Genomic DNA, 15731 nt, shown 5'->3' on the forward strand with positions numbered 1-15731 from the left:
GTATTCTAAATTTATTTTCCCTTATTTAAAATCAAATCTTTTCTTGTTTATAAAAATGTCATTAAATGGCATGCAAGAACTAGATGAGGGTATATATAGGTCTACTAGAACACATCTACAAAAAAAAACATTTGTAGTAATAGTTCCATGCAAACATTTTCTAGAAGGTTTATCATTTACACAAGTTTTTAGAGTTCTGCTCCTCTAATCGGCTTAACAAATTTCAACCTGTTTTGGCAGTATTAGCCCTGCCTGCAATCTTGGGCTTTGGAAGACAATAAGGGTCATTTACAAAAACACCCGACGAGGATGGGATTTGAACCCATGCATGCAGAGCACAATGGTTTAGCAGTCCATCACCTTAACCACTCGGCCACCTCGTCAACTTATTTTTTAATTTTTTTCTTTGGTTAGTTTCCAGCTGTTTTATAACCAAACCTGATCCCTAAAAAGTGTTTTACAAATTTTGAGAAGTGTCAGTAATATGTATTCTAAATTTATTTTCCCTTATTTAAAATCAAATCTTTTCTTGTTTATAAAAATGTCATTAAATGGCATGCAAGAACTAGATGAGTGTATATATAGGTCTACTAGAACACATCTACAAAAAAAACAAGTTTTTAGAGTTCTGCTCCTCTAATCGGCTTTACAAATTTCAACCTGTTTTGGCAGTATTAGCCCTGCCTGCAATCTTGGGCTTTGGAAGACAATAAGGGTCATTTACAAAAACACCCGACGAGGATGGGATTTGAACCCATGCATGCAGAGCACAATGGATTAGCAGTCCATCGCCTTAACCACTCGGCCACCTCTTCAACTTATTTTCTTTTTTTTCTTTGGTTAGTTTCCAGCTGTTTTATAACCAAACCTGATCCCTAAAAAGTGTTTTACAAATTTTGAGAAGTGTCAGTAATATGTATTCTAAATTTATTTTCCCTTATTTAAAATCAAATCTTTTCTTGTTTATAAAAATGTCATTAAATGGCATGCAAGAACTAGATGAGTGTATATATAGGTCTACTAGAACACATCTACAAAAAAAAACATTTGTAGTAATAGTTCCATGCAAACATTTTCTAGAAGGTTTATCATTTACACAAGTTTTTAGAGTTCTGCTCCTCTAATCGGCTTAACAAATTTCAACCTGTTTTGGCAGTATTAGCCCTGCCTGCAATCTTGGGCTTTGGAAGACAATAAGGGTCAATTACAAAAACACCCAACGAGGATGGGATGCAGAGCACAATGGATTAGCAGTCCATCGCCTTAACCACTCGGCCACCTCGTCAACTTATTTTCATTTTTTTCTTTGGTTAGTTTCCAGCTGTTTTATAACCAAACCTGATCCCTAAAAAGTGTTTTACAAATTTTGAGAAGTGTCAGTAATATGTATTCTAAATTTATTTTCCCTTATTTAAAATCAAATCTTTTCTTGTTTATAAAAATGTCATTAAATGGCATGCAAGAACTAGATGAGTGTATATATAGGTCTACTAGAACACATCTACAAAAAAAACCATTTGTAGTAATAGTTCCATGCAAACATTTTCTAGAAGGTTTATCATTTACACAAGTTTTTAGAGTTCTGCTCCTCTAATCGGCTTAACAAATTTCAACCTGTTTTGGCAGTATTAGCCCTGCCTGCAATTTTGGGCTTTGGAAGACAATAAGGGTCATTTACAAAAACACCCGACGAGGATGGGATTTGAACCCATGCATGCAGAGCACAATGGATTAGCAGTCCATCGCCTTAACCACTCGGCCACCTCGTCAACTTATTTTCATTTTTTTTTTTCTTTGGTTAGTTTGCAGCTGTTTTATAACCAAACCTGATCCCTAAAAAGTGTTTTAAAAATTTTGAGAAGTGTCAGTAATATGTATTCTAAATTTATTTTCCCTTATTTAAAATCAAATATTTCCTTGTTTATAAAAATGTCATCAAATGGCATGCAAGTACTAGATGAGTGTATAAATAGGTCTACAAGAACACATCTACAAAAAAAAACATTTCTAGTAATAGTTCCATGCAAACATTTTCTAGAAGGTTTATAATTTACACAAGTTTTTAGAGTTCTGCTCCTCTAATCGGCTTAACAAATTTCAACCTGTTTTGGCAGTATTAGCCCTGCCTGCAATCTTGGGCTTTGGAAGACAATAAGGGTCATTTTCAAAAACACCCGACAAGGATGGGATTTGAACCCATGCATGCAGAGCACAATGGATTAGCAGTCCATCGCCTTAACCACTCGGCCACCTCGTCAACTTATTTTCATTTTTTTCTTTGGTTAGTTTCCAGCTGTTTTATAACCAAACCTGATCCCTAAAAAGTGTTTTACAAATTTTGAGAAGTGTCAGTAATATGTATTCTAAATTTATTTTCCCTTATTTAAAATCAAATCTTTTCTTGTTTATAAAAATGTCATTAAATGGCATGCAAGAACTAGATGAGTGTATATATAGGTCTACTAGAACACATCTACAAAAAAAACCATTTGTAGTAATAGTTCCATGCAAACATTTTCTAGAAGGTTTATCATTTACACAAGTTTTTAGAGTGTTTTACAAATTTTGAGAAGTGTCAGTAATATGTATTCTAAATTTATTTTCCCTTATTTAAAATCAAATATTTTCTTGTTTATAAAAATGTCATTAAATGGCATGCAAAAACTAGATGAGTGTATATATAGGTCTACTAGAACACATCTACAAAAAAAACATTTGTAGTAATAGTTCCATGCAAACATTTTCTAGAAGGTTTATCATTTACACAAGTTTTTAGAGTTCTGCTCCTCTAATCGGCTTAACAAATTTCAACCTGTTTTGGCAGTATTAGCCCTGCCTGCAATCTTGGGCTTTGGAAGACAATAAGGTTCATTTACAAAAACACCCGACGAGGATGGGATTTGAACCCATGCATGCAGAGCACAATGGATTAGCAGTCCATCGCCTTAACCACTCGGCCACCTCGTCAACTTATTTTCATTTTTTTTTCTTTGGTTAGTTTCCAGCTGTTTTATAACCAAACCTGATCCCTAAAAAGTGTTTTACAAATTTTGAGAAGTGTCAGTAATATGTATTCTAAATTTTTTTTCCCTTATTTAAAATCAAATCTTTTCTTGTTTATAAAAATGTCATTAAATGGCATGCAAAAACTAGATGAGTGTATATATAGGTCTACTAGAACACATCTACAAAAAAAAACATTTGTAGTAATAGTTCCATGCAAACATTTTCTAGAAGGTTTATCATTTACACAAGTTTTTAGAGTTCTGCTCCTCTAATCGGCTTAACAAATTTCAACCTGTTTTGGCAGTATTAGCCCTGCCTGCAATCTTATGCTTTGGAAGACAATAAGGGTCATTTACAAAAACACCCGACGAGGATTTGAACCCATGCATGCAGAGCACAATGGATTAGCAGTCCATTGCCTTAACCACTCGGCCACCTCGTCAACTTATTTTCATTTTTTTTCTTTGGTTAGTTTCCAGCTGTTTTATAACCAAACCTGATCCCTAAAAAGTGTTTTACAAATTTTGAGAAGTGTCAGTAATATGTATTCTAAATTTTTTTTCCCTTATTTAAAATCAAATCTTTTCTTGTTTATAAAAATGTCATTAAATGGCATGCAAAAACTAGATGAGTGTATATATAGGTCTACTAGAACACATCTACAAAAAAAAACATTTGTAGTAATAGTTCCATGCAAACATTTTCTAGAAGGTTTATCATTTACACAAGTTTTTAGAGTTCTGCTCCTCTAATCGGCTTAACAAATTTCAACCTGTTTTGGCAGTATTAGCCCTGCCTGCAATCTTGGGCTTTGGAAGACAATAAGGGTCATTTACAAAAACAACCGACGAGGATGGGATTTGAACCCATGCATGCAGAGCACAATGGATTAGCAGTCCATCGCCTTAACCACTCGGCCACCTCGTCAACTTATTTTCATTTTTTTTCTTTGGTTAGTTTCCAGCTGTTTTATAACCAAACCTGATCCCTAAAAAGTGTTTTACAAATTTTGAGAAGTGTCAGTAATATGTATTCTAAATTTTTTTTCCCTTATTTAAAATCAAATCTTTTCTTGTTTATAAAAATGTCATTAAATGGCATGCAAAAACTAGATGAGTGTATATATAGGTCTACTAGAACACATCTACAAAAAAAAACATTTGTAGTAATAGTTCCATGCAAACATTTTCTAGAAGGTTTATCATTTACACAAGTTTTTAGAGTTCTGCTCCTCTAATCGGCTTAACAAATTTCAACCTGTTTTGGCAGTATTAGCCCTGCCTGCAATCTTGGGCTTTGGAAGACAATAAGGGTCATTTACAAAAACACCCGACGAGGATGGGATTTGAACCCATGCATGCAGAGCACAATGGATTAGCAGTCCATCGCCTTAACCACTCGGCCACCTCGTCAACTTATTTTCATTTTTTTTCTTTGGTTAGTTTCCAGCTGTTTTATAACCAAACCTGATCCCTAAAAAGTGTTTTACAAATTTTGAGAAGTGTCAGTAATATGTATTCTAAATTTATTTTCCCTTATTTAAAATCAAATCTTTTCTTGTTTATAAAAATGTCATTAAATGGCATGCAAAAACTAGGTCTACTAGAACACATCTACAAAAAAAAACATTTGTAGTAATAGTTCCATGCAAAAATTTTCTAGAAGGTTTATCATTTACACAAGTTTTTAGAGTTCTGCTCCTCTAATCGGCTTAACAAATTTCAACCTGTTTTGGCAGTATTAGCCCTGCCTGCAATCTTGGGCTTTGGAAGACAATAAGGGTCATTTACAAAAACAACCGACGAGGATGGGATTTGAACCCATGCATGCAGAGCACAATGGATTAGCAGTCCATCGCCTTAACCACTCGGCCACCTCGTCAACTTATTTTCATTTTTTTTCTTTGGTTAGTTTCCAGCTGTTTCATAACCAAACCTGATCCCTAAAAAGTGTTTTACAAATTTTGAGAAGTGTCAGTAATATGTATTCTAAATTTTTTTTCCCTTATTTAAAATCAAATCTTTTCTTGTTTATAAAAATGTCATTAAATGGCATGCAAAAACTAGATGAGTGTATATATAGGTCTACTAGAACACATCTACAAAAAAAAACATTTGTAGTAATAGTTCCATGCAAACATTTTCTAGAAGGTTTATCATTTACACAAGTTTTTAGAGTTCTGCTCCTCTAATCGGCTTAACAAATTTCAACCTGTTTTGGCAGTATTAGCCCTGCCTGCAATCTTGGGCTTTGGAAGACAATAAGGGTCATTTACAAAAACACCCGACGAGGATGGGATTTGAACCCATGCATGCAGAGCACAATGGATTAGCAGTCCATCGCCTTAACCACTCGGCCACCTCGTCAACTTATTTTCATTTTTTTTCTTTGGTTAGTTTCCAGCTGTTTTATAACCAAACCTGATCCCTAAAAAGTGTTTTACAAATTTTGAGAAGTGTCAGTAATATGTATTCAAAATTTATTTTCCCTTATTTAAAATCAAATCTTTTCTTGTTTATAAAAATGTCATTAAATGGCATGCAAAAACTAGATGAGTGTATATATAGGTCTACTAGAACACATCTACAAAAAAAAACATTTGTAGTAATAGTTCCATGCAAACATTTTCTAGAAGGTTTATCATTTACACAAGTTTTTAGAGTTCTGCTCCTCTAATCGGCTTAACAAATTTCAACCTGTTTTGGCAGTATTAGCCCTGCCTGCAATCTTAAGCTTTGGAAGACAATAAGGGTCATTTACAAAAACACCCGACGAGGATTTGAACCCATGCATGCAGAGCACAATGGATTAGCAGTCCATCGCCTTAACCACTCGGCCACCTCGTCAACTTATTTTCATTTTTTTTCTTTGGTTAGTTTCCAGCTGTTTTATAACCAAACCTGATCCCTAAAAAGTGTTTTACAAATTTTGAGAAGTGTCAGTAATATGTATTCTAAATTTTTTTTCCCTTATTTAAAATCAAATCTTTTCTTGTTTATAAAAATGTCATTAAATGGTATGCAAAAACTAGATGAGTGTATATATAGGTCTACTAGAACACATCTACAAAAAAAAACATTTGTAGTAATAGTTCCATGCAAACATTTTCTAGAAGGTTTATCATTTACACAAGTTTTTAGAGTTCTGCTCCTCTAATCGGCTTAACAAATTTCAACCTGTTTTGGCAGTATTAGCCCTGCCTGCAATCTTGGGCTTTGGAAGACAATAAGGGTCATTTACAAAAACAACCGACGAGGATGGGATTTGAACCCATGCATGCAGAGCACAATGGATTAGCAGTCCATCGCCTTAACCACTCGGCCACCTCGTCAACTTATTTTCATTTTTTTTTCTTTGGTTAGTTTCCAGCTGTTTTATAACCAAACCTGATCCCTAAAAAGTGTTTTACAAATTTTGAGAAGTGTCAGTAATATGTATTCTAAATTTTTTTTCCCTTATTTAAAATCAAATCTTTTCTTGTTTATAAAAATGTCATTAAATGGCATGCAAAAACTAGATGAGTGTATATATAGGTCTACTAGAACACATCTACAAAAAAAAACATTTGTAGTAATAGTTCCATGCAAACATTTTCTAGAAGGTTTATCATTTACACAAGTTTTTAGAGTTCTGCTCCTCTAATCGGCTTAACAAATTTCAACCTGTTTTGGCAGTATTAGCCCTGCCTGCAATCTTGGGCTTTGGAAGACAATAAGGGTCATTTACAAAAACACCCGACGAGGATGGGATTTGAACCCATGCATGCAGAGCACAATGGATTAGCAGTCCATCGCCTTAACCACTCGGCCACCTCGTCAACTTATTTTCATTTTTTTTCTTTGGTTAGTTTCCAGCTGTTTTATAACCAAACCTGATCCCTAAAAAGTGTTTTACAAATTTTGAGAAGTGTCAGTAATATGTATTCTAAATTTATTTTCCCTTATTTAAAATCAAATCTTTTCTTGTTTATAAAAATGTCATTAAATGGCATGCAAAAACTAGGTCTACTAGAACACATCTACAAAAAAAAACATTTGTAGTAATAGTTCCATGCAAAAATTTTCTAGAAGGTTTATCATTTACACAAGTTTTTAGAGTTCTGCTCCTCTAATCGGCTTAACAAATTTCAACCTGTTTTGGCAGTATTAGCCCTGCCTGCAATCTTAAGCTTTGGAAGACAATAAGGGTCATTTACAAAAACACCCGACGAGGATTTGAACCCATGCATGCAGAGCACAATGGATTAGCAGTCCATCGCCTTAACCACTCGGCCACCTCGTCAACTTATTTTCATTTTTTTTCTTTGGTTAGTTTCCAGCTGTTTTATAACCAAACCTGATCCCTAAAAAGTGTTTTACAAATTTTGAGAAGTGTCAGTAATATGTATTCTAAATTTTTTTTCCCTTATTTAAAATCAAATCTTTTCTTGTTTATAAAAATGTCATTAAATGGCATGCAAAAACTAGATGAGTGTATATATAGGTCTACTAGAACACATCTACAAAAAAAAACATTTGTAGTAATAGTTCCATGCAAACATTTTCTAGAAGGTTTATCATTTACACAAGTTTTTAGAGTTCTGCTCCTCTAATCGGCTTAACAAATTTCAACCTGTTTTGGCAGTATTAGCCCTGCCTGCAATCTTGGGCTTTGGAAGACAATAAGGGTCATTTACAAAAACAACCGACGAGGATGGGATTTGAACCCATGCATGCAGAGCACAATGGATTAGCAGTCCATCGCCTTAACCACTCGGCCACCTCGTCAACTTATTTTCATTTTTTTTCTTTGGTTAGTTTCCAGCTGTTTCATAACCAAACCTGATCCCTAAAAAGTGTTTTACAAATTTTGAGAAGTGTCAGTAATATGTATTCTAAATTTTTTTTCCCTTATTTAAAATCAAATCTTTTCTTGTTTATAAAAATGTCATTAAATGGCATGCAAAAACTAGATGAGTGTATATATAGGTCTACTAGAACACATCTACAAAAAAAAACATTTGTAGTAATAGTTCCATGCAAACATTTTCTAGAAGGTTTATCATTTACACAAGTTTTTAGAGTTCTGCTCCTCTAATCGGCTTAACAAATTTCAACCTGTTTTGGCAGTATTAGCCCTGCCTGCAATCTTAAGCTTTGGAAGACAATAAGGGTCATTTACAAAAACACCCGACGAGGATTTGAACCCATGCATGCAGAGCACAATGGATTAGCAGTCCATCGCCTTAACCACTCGGCCACCTCGTCAACTTATTTTCATTTTTTTTCTTTGGTTAGTTTCCAGCTGTTTTATAACCAAACCTGATCCCTAAAAAGTGTTTTACAAATTTTGAGAAGTGTCAGTAATATGTATTCTAAATTTATTTTCCCTTATTTAAAATCAAATCTTTTCTTGTTTATAAAAATGTCATTAAATGGCATGCAAAAACTAGATGAGTGTATATATAGGTCTACTAGAACACATCTACAAAAAAAAACATTTGTAGTAATAGTTCCATGCAAACATTTTCTAGAAGGTTTATCATTTACACAAGTTTTTAGAGTTCTGCTCCTCTAATCGGCTTAACAAATTTCAACCTGTTTTGGCAGTATTAGCCCTGCCTGCAATCTTGGGCTTTGGAAGACAATAAGGGTCATTTACAAAAACACCCGACGAGGATGGGATTTGAACCCATGCATGCAGAGCACAATGGATTAGCAGTCCATCGCCTTAACCACTCGGCCACCTCGTCAACTTATTTTCATTTTTTTTCTTTGGTTAGTTTCCAGCTGTTTTATAACCAAACCTGATCCCTAAAAAGTGTTTTACAAATTTTGAGAAGTGTCAGTAATATGTATTCTAAATTTATTTTCCCTTATTTAAAATCAAATCTTTTCTTGTTTATAAAAATGTCATTAAATGGCATGCAAAAACTAGGTCTACTAGAACACATCTACAAAAAAAAACATTTGTAGTAATAGTTCCATGCAAAAATTTTCTAGAAGGTTTATCATTTACACAAGTTTTTAGAGTTCTGCTCCTCTAATCGGCTTAACAAATTTCAACCTGTTTTGGCAGTATTAGCCCTGCCTGCAATCTTATGCTTTGGAAGACAATAAGGGTCATTTACAAAAACACCCGACGAGGATTTGAACCCATGCATGCAGAGCACAATGGATTAGCAGTCCATCGCCTTAACCACTCGGCCACCTCGTCAACTTATTTTCATTTTTTTTCTTTGGTTAGTTTCCAGCTGTTTTATAACCAAACCTGATCCCTAAAAAGTGTTTTACAAATTTTGAGAAGTGTCAGTAATATGTATTCTAAATTTTTTTTCCCTTATTTAAAATCAAATCTTTTCTTGTTTATAAAAATGTCATTAAATGGCATGCAAAAACTAGATGAGTGTATATATAGGTCTACTAGAACACATCTACAAAAAAAAACATTTGTAGTAATAGTTCCATGCAAACATTTTCTAGAAGGTTTATCATTTACACAAGTTTTTAGAGTTCTGCTCCTCTAATCGGCTTAACAAATTTCAACCTGTTTTGGCAGTATTAGCCCTGCCTGCAATCTTGGGCTTTGGAAGACAATAAGGGTCATTTACAAAAACACCCGACGAGGATGGGATTTGAACCCATGCATGCAGAGCACAATGGATTAGCAGTCCATCGCCTTAACCACTCGGCCACCTCGTCAACTTATTTTCATTTTTTTTCTTTGGTTAGTTTCCAGCTGTTTTATAACCAAACCTGATCCCTAAAAAGTGTTTTACAAATTTTGAGAAGTGTCAGTAATATGTATTCTAAATTTATTTTCCCTTATTTAAAATCAAATCTTTTCTTGTTTATAAAAATGTCATTAAATGGCATGCAAAAACTAGATGAGTGTATATATAGGTCTACTAGAACACATCTACAAAAAAAAAACATTTGTAGTAATAGTTCCATGCAAACATTTTCTAGAAGGTTTATCATTTACACAAGTTTTTAGAGTTCTGCTCCTCTAATCGGCTTAACAAATTTCAACCTGTTTTGGCAGTATTAGCCCTGCCTGCAATCTTGGGCTTTGGAAGACAATAAGGGTCATTTACAAAAACAACCGACGAGGATGGGATTTGAACCCATGCATGCAGAGCACAATGGATTAGCAGTCCATCGCCTTAACCACTCGGCCACCTCGTCAACTTATTTTCATTTTTTTTCTTTGGTTAGTTTCCAGCTGTTTTATAACTAAACCTGAGCCCTAAAAAGTGTTTTACAAATTTTGAGAAGTGTCAGTAATATGTATTCTAAATTTATTTTCCCTTATTTAAAATCAAATCTTTTCTTGTTTATAAAAATGTCATTAAATGGCATGCAAAAACTAGATGAGTGTATATATAGGTCTACTAGAACACATCTACAAAAAAAAACATTTGTAGTAATAGTTCCATGCAAACATTTTCTAGAAGGTTTATCATTTACACAAGTTTTTAGAGTTCTGCTCCTCTAATCGGCTTAACAAATTTCAACCTGTTTTGGCAGTATTAGCCCTGCCTGCAATCTTAAGCTTTGGAAGACAATAAGGGTCATTTACAAAAACACCCGACGAGGATTTGAACCCATGCATGCAGAGCACAATGGATTAGCAGTCCATCGCCTTAACCACTCGGCCACCTCGTCAACTTATTTTCATTTTTTTTCTTTGGTTAGTTTCCAGCTGTTTTATAACCAAACCTGATCCCTAAAAAGTGTTTTACAAATTTTGAGAAGTGTCAGTAATATGTATTCTAAATTTATTTTCCCTTATTTAAAATCAAATCTTTTCTTGTTTATAAAAATGTCATTAAATGGCATGCAAAAACTAGATGAGTGTATATATAGGTCTACTAGAACACATCTACAAAAAAAAACATTTGTAGTAATAGTTCCATGCAAACATTTTCTAGAAGGTTTATCATTTACACAAGTTTTTAGAGTTCTGCTCCTCTAATCGGCTTAACAAATTTCAACCTGTTTTGGCAGTATTAGCCCTGCCTGCAATCTTGGGCTTTGGAAGACAATAAGGGTCATTTACAAAAACACCCGACGAGGATGGGATTTGAACCCATGCATGCAGAGCACAATGGATTAGCAGTCCATCGCCTTAACCACTCGGCCACCTCGTCAACTTATTTTCATTTTTTTTCTTTGGTTAGTTTCCAGCTGTTTTATAACCAAACCTGATCCCTAAAAAGTGTTTTACAAATTTTGAGAAGTGTCAGTAATATGTATTCTAAATTTATTTTCCCTTATTTAAAATCAAATCTTTTCTTGTTTATAAAAATGTCATTAAATGGCATGCAAAAACTAGGTCTACTAGAACACATCTACAAAAAAAAACATTTGTAGTAATAGTTCCATGCAAAAATTTTCTAGAAGGTTTATCATTTACACAAGTTTTTAGAGTTCTGCTCCTCTAATCGGCTTAACAAATTTCAACCTGTTTTGGCAGTATTAGCCCTGCCTGCAATCTTATGCTTTGGAAGACAATAAGGGTCATTTACAAAAACACCCGACGAGGATTTGAACCCATGCATGCAGAGCACAATGGATTAGCAGTCCATCGCCTTAACCACTCGGCCACCTCGTCAACTTATTTTCATTTTTTTTCTTTGGTTAGTTTCCAGCTGTTTTATAACCAAACCTGATCCCTAAAAAGTGTTTTACAAATTTTGAGAAGTGTCAGTAATATGTATTCTAAATTTATTTTCCCTTATTTAAAATCAAATCTTTTCTTGTTTATAAAAATGTCATTAAATGGCATGCAAAAACTAGATGAGTGTATATATAGGTCTACTAGAACACATCTACAAAAAAAAAACATTTGTAGTAATAGTTCCATGCAAACATTTTCTAGAAGGTTTATCATTTACACAAGTTTTTAGAGTTCTGCTCCTCTAATCGGCTTAACAAATTTCAACCTGTTTTGGCAGTATTAGCCCTGCCTGCAATCTTGGGCTTTGGAAGACAATAAGGGTCATTTACAAAAACAACCGACGAGGATGGGATTTGAACCCATGCATGCAGAGCACAATGGATTAGCAGTCCATCGCCTTAACCACTCGGCCACCTCGTCAACTTATTTTCATTTTTTTTCTTTGGTTAGTTTCCAGCTGTTTTATAACTAAACCTGAGCCCTAAAAAGTGTTTTACAAATTTTGAGAAGTGTCAGTAATATGTATTCTAAATTTATTTTCCCTTATTTAAAATCAAATCTTTTCTTGTTTATAAAAATGTCATTAAATGGCATGCAAAAACTAGATGAGTGTATATATAGGTCTACTAGAACACATCTACAAAAAAAAACATTTGTAGTAATAGTTCCATGCAAACATTTTCTAGAAGGTTTATCATTTACACAAGTTTTTAGAGTTCTGCTCCTCTAATCGGCTTAACAAATTTCAACCTGTTTTGGCAGTATTAGCCCTGCCTGCAATCTTGGGCTTTGGAAGACAATAAGGGTCATTTACAAAAACAACCAACAAGGATGGGATTTGAACCCATGCATGCAGAGCACAATGGATTAGCAGTCCATCGCCTTAACCACTCGGCCACCTCGTCAACTTATTTTCATTTTTTTTCTTTGGTTAGTTTCCAGCTGTTTTATAACCAAACCTGATCCCTAAAAAGTGTTTTACAAATTTTGAGAAGTGTCAGTAATATGTATTCTAAATTTATTTTCCCTTATTTAAAATCAAATCTTTTCTTGTTTATAAAAATGTCATTAAATGGCATGCAAAAACTAGATGAGTGTATATATAGGTCTACTAGAACACATCTACAAAAAAAAACATTTGTAGTAATAGTTCCATGCAAACATTTTCTAGAAGGTTTATCATTTACACAAGTTTTTAGAGTTCTGCTCCTCTAATCGGCTTAACAAATTTCAACCTGTTTTGGCAGTATTAGCCAAATAAATAAGTTCTTGGGCTTTGGAAGACAATAAGGGTCATTTACAAAAACACCCGACGAGGATGGGATTTGAACCAATGCATGCAGAGCACAATGGATTAGAATAGTTCCATGCAAACATTTTCTAGAAGGTTTATCATTTACACAAGTTTTTAGAGTTCTGCTCCTCTAATCGGCTTAACAAATTTCAACCTGTTTTGGCAGTATTAGCCCTGCCTGCAATCTTGGGCTTTGGAAGACAATAAGGGTCATTTACAAAAACACCCAACGAGGATGGGATTTGAACCCACGCATGCAGAGCACAATGGATTAGCAATCTATCGCCTTAACCACTCGGCCACCTCGTCAACTTATTTTCATTTTTTTTCTTTGGTTAGTTTCCAGCTGTTTTATAACCAAACCTGATCCCTAAAAAGTGTTTTACAAATTTTGAGAAGTGTCAGTAATATGTATTCTAAATTTATTTTCCCTTATTTAAAATCAAATCTTTTCTTGTTTATAAAAATGTCATTAAATGGCATGCAAAAACTAGATGAGTGTATATATAGGTCTACTAGAACACATCTACAAAAAAAAACATTTGTAGTAATAGTTCCATGCAAACATTTTCTAGAAGGTTTATCATTTACACAAGTTTTTAGAGTTCTGCTCCTCTAATCGGCTTAACAAATTTCAACCTGTTTTGGCAGTATTAGCCCTGCCTGCAATCTTGGGCTTTGGAAGACAATAAGGGTCATTTACAAAAACAACCGACGAGGATGGGATTTGAACCCATGCATGCAGAGCACAATGGATTAGCAGTCCATCGCCTTAACCACTCGGCCACCTCGTCAACTTATTTTCATTTTTTTTCTTTGGTTAGTTTCCAGCTGTTTTATAACCAAACCTGATCCCTAAAAAGTGTTTTACAAATTTTGAGAAGTGTCAGTAATATGTATTCAAAATTTATTTTCCCTTATTTAAAATCAAATCTTTTCTTGTTTATAAAAATGTCATTAAATGGCATGCAAAAACTAGATGAGTGTATATATAGGTCTACTAGAACACATCTACAAAAAAAAAAAAATTTGTAGTAATAGTTCCATGCAAACATTTTCTAGAAGGTTTATCATTTACACAAGTTTTTAGAGTTCTGCTCCTCTAATCGGCTTAACAAATTTCAACCTGTTTTGGCGGTATTAGCCCTGCCTGCAATCTTAAGCTTTGGAAGACAATAAGGGTCATTTACAAAAACACCCAACGAGGATGGGATTTGAACCCATGCATGCAGAGCACAATGGATTAGCAGTCTATCGCCTTAACCACTCGGCCACCTCGTCAACTTATTTTCATTTTTTTTTCTTTGGTTAGTTTCCAGCTGTTTTATAACCAAACCTGATCCCTAAAAAGTGTTTTACAAATTTTGAGAAGTGTCAGTAATATGTATTCTAAATTTATTTTCCCTTATTTAAAATCAAATCTTTTCTTGTTTATAAAAATGTCATTAAATGGCATGCAAAAACTAGATGAGTGTATATATAGGTCTACTAGAACACATCTACAAAAAAAAACATTTGTAGTAATAGTTCCATGCAAACATTTTCTAGAAGGTTTATCATTTACACAAGTTTTTAGAGTTCTGCTCCTCTAATCGGCTTAACAAATTTCAACCTGTTTTGGCAGTATTAGCCCTGCCTGCAATCTTGGGCTTTGGAAGACAATAAGGGTCATTTACAAAAACACCCGACGAGGATGGGATTTGAACCCATGCATGCAGAGCACAATGGATTAGCAGTCCATCGCCTTAACCACTCGGCCACCTCGTCAACTTATTTTCATTTTTTTTCTTTGGTTAGTTTCCAGCTGTTTTATAACCAAACCTGATCCCTAAAAAGTGTTTTACAAATTTTGAGAAGTGTCAGTAATATGTATTCTAAATTTATTTTCCCTTATTTAAAATCAAATCTTTTCTTGTTTATAAAAATGTCATTAAATGGCATGCAAAAACTAGATGAGTGTATATATAGGTCTACTAGAACACATCTACAAAAAAAAACATTTGTAGTAATAGTTCCATGCAAACATTTTCTAGAAGGTTTATCATTTACACAAGTTTTTAGAGTTCTGCTCCTCTAATCGGCTTAACAAATTTCAACCTGTTTTGGCAGTATTAGCCCTGCCTGCAATCTTGGGCTTTGGAAGACAATAAGGGTCATTTACAAAAACACCCAACGAGGATGGGATTTGAACCCACGCATGCAGAGCACAATGGATTAGCAATCTATCGCCTTAACCACTCGGCCACCTCGTCAACTTATTTTCATTTTTTTTCTTTGGTTAGTTTCCAGCTGTTTTATAACCAAACCTGATCCCTAAAAAGTGTTTTACAAATTTTGAGAAGTGTCAGTAATATGTATTCTAAATTTATTTTCCCTTATTTAAAATCAAATCTTTTCTTGTTTATAAAAATTTCATTAAATGGCATGCAAAAACTAGATGAGTGTATATATAGGTCTACTAGAACACATCTACAAAAAAAAAACATTTGTAGTAATAGTTCCATGCAAACATTTTCTAGAAGGTTTATCATTTACACAAGTTTTTAGAGTTCTGCTCCTCTAATCGGCTTAACAAATTTCAACCTGTTTTGGCAGTATTAGCCCTGCCTGCAATCTTGGGCTTTGGAAGACAATAAGGGTCATTTACAAAAACACCCGACGAGGATGGGATTTGAACCCATGCATGCAGAGCACAATGGATTAGCAGTCCATCGCCTTAACCACTCGGCCACCTCGTCAACTTATTTTCATTTTTTTTTCTTTGGTTAGT

At 34.1% G+C, this 15731-nt stretch overlaps 21 non-coding genes across 21 annotated transcripts; all 21 read right to left on the reverse strand.

The window, feature by feature from the left end:
* Positions 1–733: 733 nt before the first annotated feature.
* TRNAS-GCU (transfer RNA serine (anticodon GCU)) lies at positions 734–815 on the reverse strand. Its single transcript has one exon. It is a non-coding gene; the product is annotated as a tRNA-Ser (tRNA).
* Positions 816–1687: 872 nt separating this feature from the next.
* TRNAS-GCU (transfer RNA serine (anticodon GCU)) lies at positions 1688–1769 on the reverse strand. Its single transcript has one exon. It is a non-coding gene; the product is annotated as a tRNA-Ser (tRNA).
* A 406-nt stretch (positions 1770–2175) lies between these two features.
* On the reverse strand, positions 2176–2257 carry TRNAS-GCU (transfer RNA serine (anticodon GCU)). Its single transcript has one exon. It is a non-coding gene; the product is annotated as a tRNA-Ser (tRNA).
* A 628-nt stretch (positions 2258–2885) lies between these two features.
* Positions 2886–2967, reverse strand: TRNAS-GCU (transfer RNA serine (anticodon GCU)). The gene has a single exon. It is a non-coding gene; the product is annotated as a tRNA-Ser (tRNA).
* An 884-nt stretch (positions 2968–3851) lies between these two features.
* Positions 3852–3933, reverse strand: TRNAS-GCU (transfer RNA serine (anticodon GCU)). The gene has a single exon. It is a non-coding gene; the product is annotated as a tRNA-Ser (tRNA).
* A 403-nt stretch (positions 3934–4336) lies between these two features.
* On the reverse strand, positions 4337–4418 carry TRNAS-GCU (transfer RNA serine (anticodon GCU)). The gene has a single exon. It is a non-coding gene; the product is annotated as a tRNA-Ser (tRNA).
* Positions 4419–4805: 387 nt separating this feature from the next.
* On the reverse strand, positions 4806–4887 carry TRNAS-GCU (transfer RNA serine (anticodon GCU)). The gene has a single exon. It is a non-coding gene; the product is annotated as a tRNA-Ser (tRNA).
* Positions 4888–5290: 403 nt separating this feature from the next.
* Positions 5291–5372, reverse strand: TRNAS-GCU (transfer RNA serine (anticodon GCU)). The gene has a single exon. It is a non-coding gene; the product is annotated as a tRNA-Ser (tRNA).
* An 883-nt stretch (positions 5373–6255) lies between these two features.
* Positions 6256–6337, reverse strand: TRNAS-GCU (transfer RNA serine (anticodon GCU)). Its single transcript has one exon. It is a non-coding gene; the product is annotated as a tRNA-Ser (tRNA).
* Positions 6338–6741: 404 nt separating this feature from the next.
* Positions 6742–6823, reverse strand: TRNAS-GCU (transfer RNA serine (anticodon GCU)). The gene has a single exon. It is a non-coding gene; the product is annotated as a tRNA-Ser (tRNA).
* Positions 6824–7690: 867 nt separating this feature from the next.
* On the reverse strand, positions 7691–7772 carry TRNAS-GCU (transfer RNA serine (anticodon GCU)). Its single transcript has one exon. It is a non-coding gene; the product is annotated as a tRNA-Ser (tRNA).
* An 883-nt stretch (positions 7773–8655) lies between these two features.
* Positions 8656–8737, reverse strand: TRNAS-GCU (transfer RNA serine (anticodon GCU)). Its single transcript has one exon. It is a non-coding gene; the product is annotated as a tRNA-Ser (tRNA).
* Positions 8738–9604: 867 nt separating this feature from the next.
* Positions 9605–9686, reverse strand: TRNAS-GCU (transfer RNA serine (anticodon GCU)). The gene has a single exon. It is a non-coding gene; the product is annotated as a tRNA-Ser (tRNA).
* Positions 9687–10090: 404 nt separating this feature from the next.
* TRNAS-GCU (transfer RNA serine (anticodon GCU)) lies at positions 10091–10172 on the reverse strand. The gene has a single exon. It is a non-coding gene; the product is annotated as a tRNA-Ser (tRNA).
* An 883-nt stretch (positions 10173–11055) lies between these two features.
* On the reverse strand, positions 11056–11137 carry TRNAS-GCU (transfer RNA serine (anticodon GCU)). The gene has a single exon. It is a non-coding gene; the product is annotated as a tRNA-Ser (tRNA).
* Positions 11138–12005: 868 nt separating this feature from the next.
* On the reverse strand, positions 12006–12087 carry TRNAS-GCU (transfer RNA serine (anticodon GCU)). Its single transcript has one exon. It is a non-coding gene; the product is annotated as a tRNA-Ser (tRNA).
* A 403-nt stretch (positions 12088–12490) lies between these two features.
* On the reverse strand, positions 12491–12572 carry TRNAS-GCU (transfer RNA serine (anticodon GCU)). The gene has a single exon. It is a non-coding gene; the product is annotated as a tRNA-Ser (tRNA).
* A 1101-nt stretch (positions 12573–13673) lies between these two features.
* Positions 13674–13755, reverse strand: TRNAS-GCU (transfer RNA serine (anticodon GCU)). Its single transcript has one exon. It is a non-coding gene; the product is annotated as a tRNA-Ser (tRNA).
* Positions 13756–14160: 405 nt separating this feature from the next.
* Positions 14161–14242, reverse strand: TRNAS-GCU (transfer RNA serine (anticodon GCU)). The gene has a single exon. It is a non-coding gene; the product is annotated as a tRNA-Ser (tRNA).
* A 404-nt stretch (positions 14243–14646) lies between these two features.
* On the reverse strand, positions 14647–14728 carry TRNAS-GCU (transfer RNA serine (anticodon GCU)). The gene has a single exon. It is a non-coding gene; the product is annotated as a tRNA-Ser (tRNA).
* Positions 14729–15617: 889 nt separating this feature from the next.
* TRNAS-GCU (transfer RNA serine (anticodon GCU)) lies at positions 15618–15699 on the reverse strand. The gene has a single exon. It is a non-coding gene; the product is annotated as a tRNA-Ser (tRNA).
* Between the last annotated feature and the right edge of the window lie 32 nt (positions 15700–15731).

Source organism: Rhinoderma darwinii, unplaced genomic scaffold, assembly GCF_050947455.1.
Source record: "Rhinoderma darwinii isolate aRhiDar2 unplaced genomic scaffold, aRhiDar2.hap1 Scaffold_554, whole genome shotgun sequence".
Classification (NCBI taxonomy): domain Eukaryota; kingdom Metazoa; phylum Chordata; class Amphibia; order Anura; family Rhinodermatidae; genus Rhinoderma; species Rhinoderma darwinii.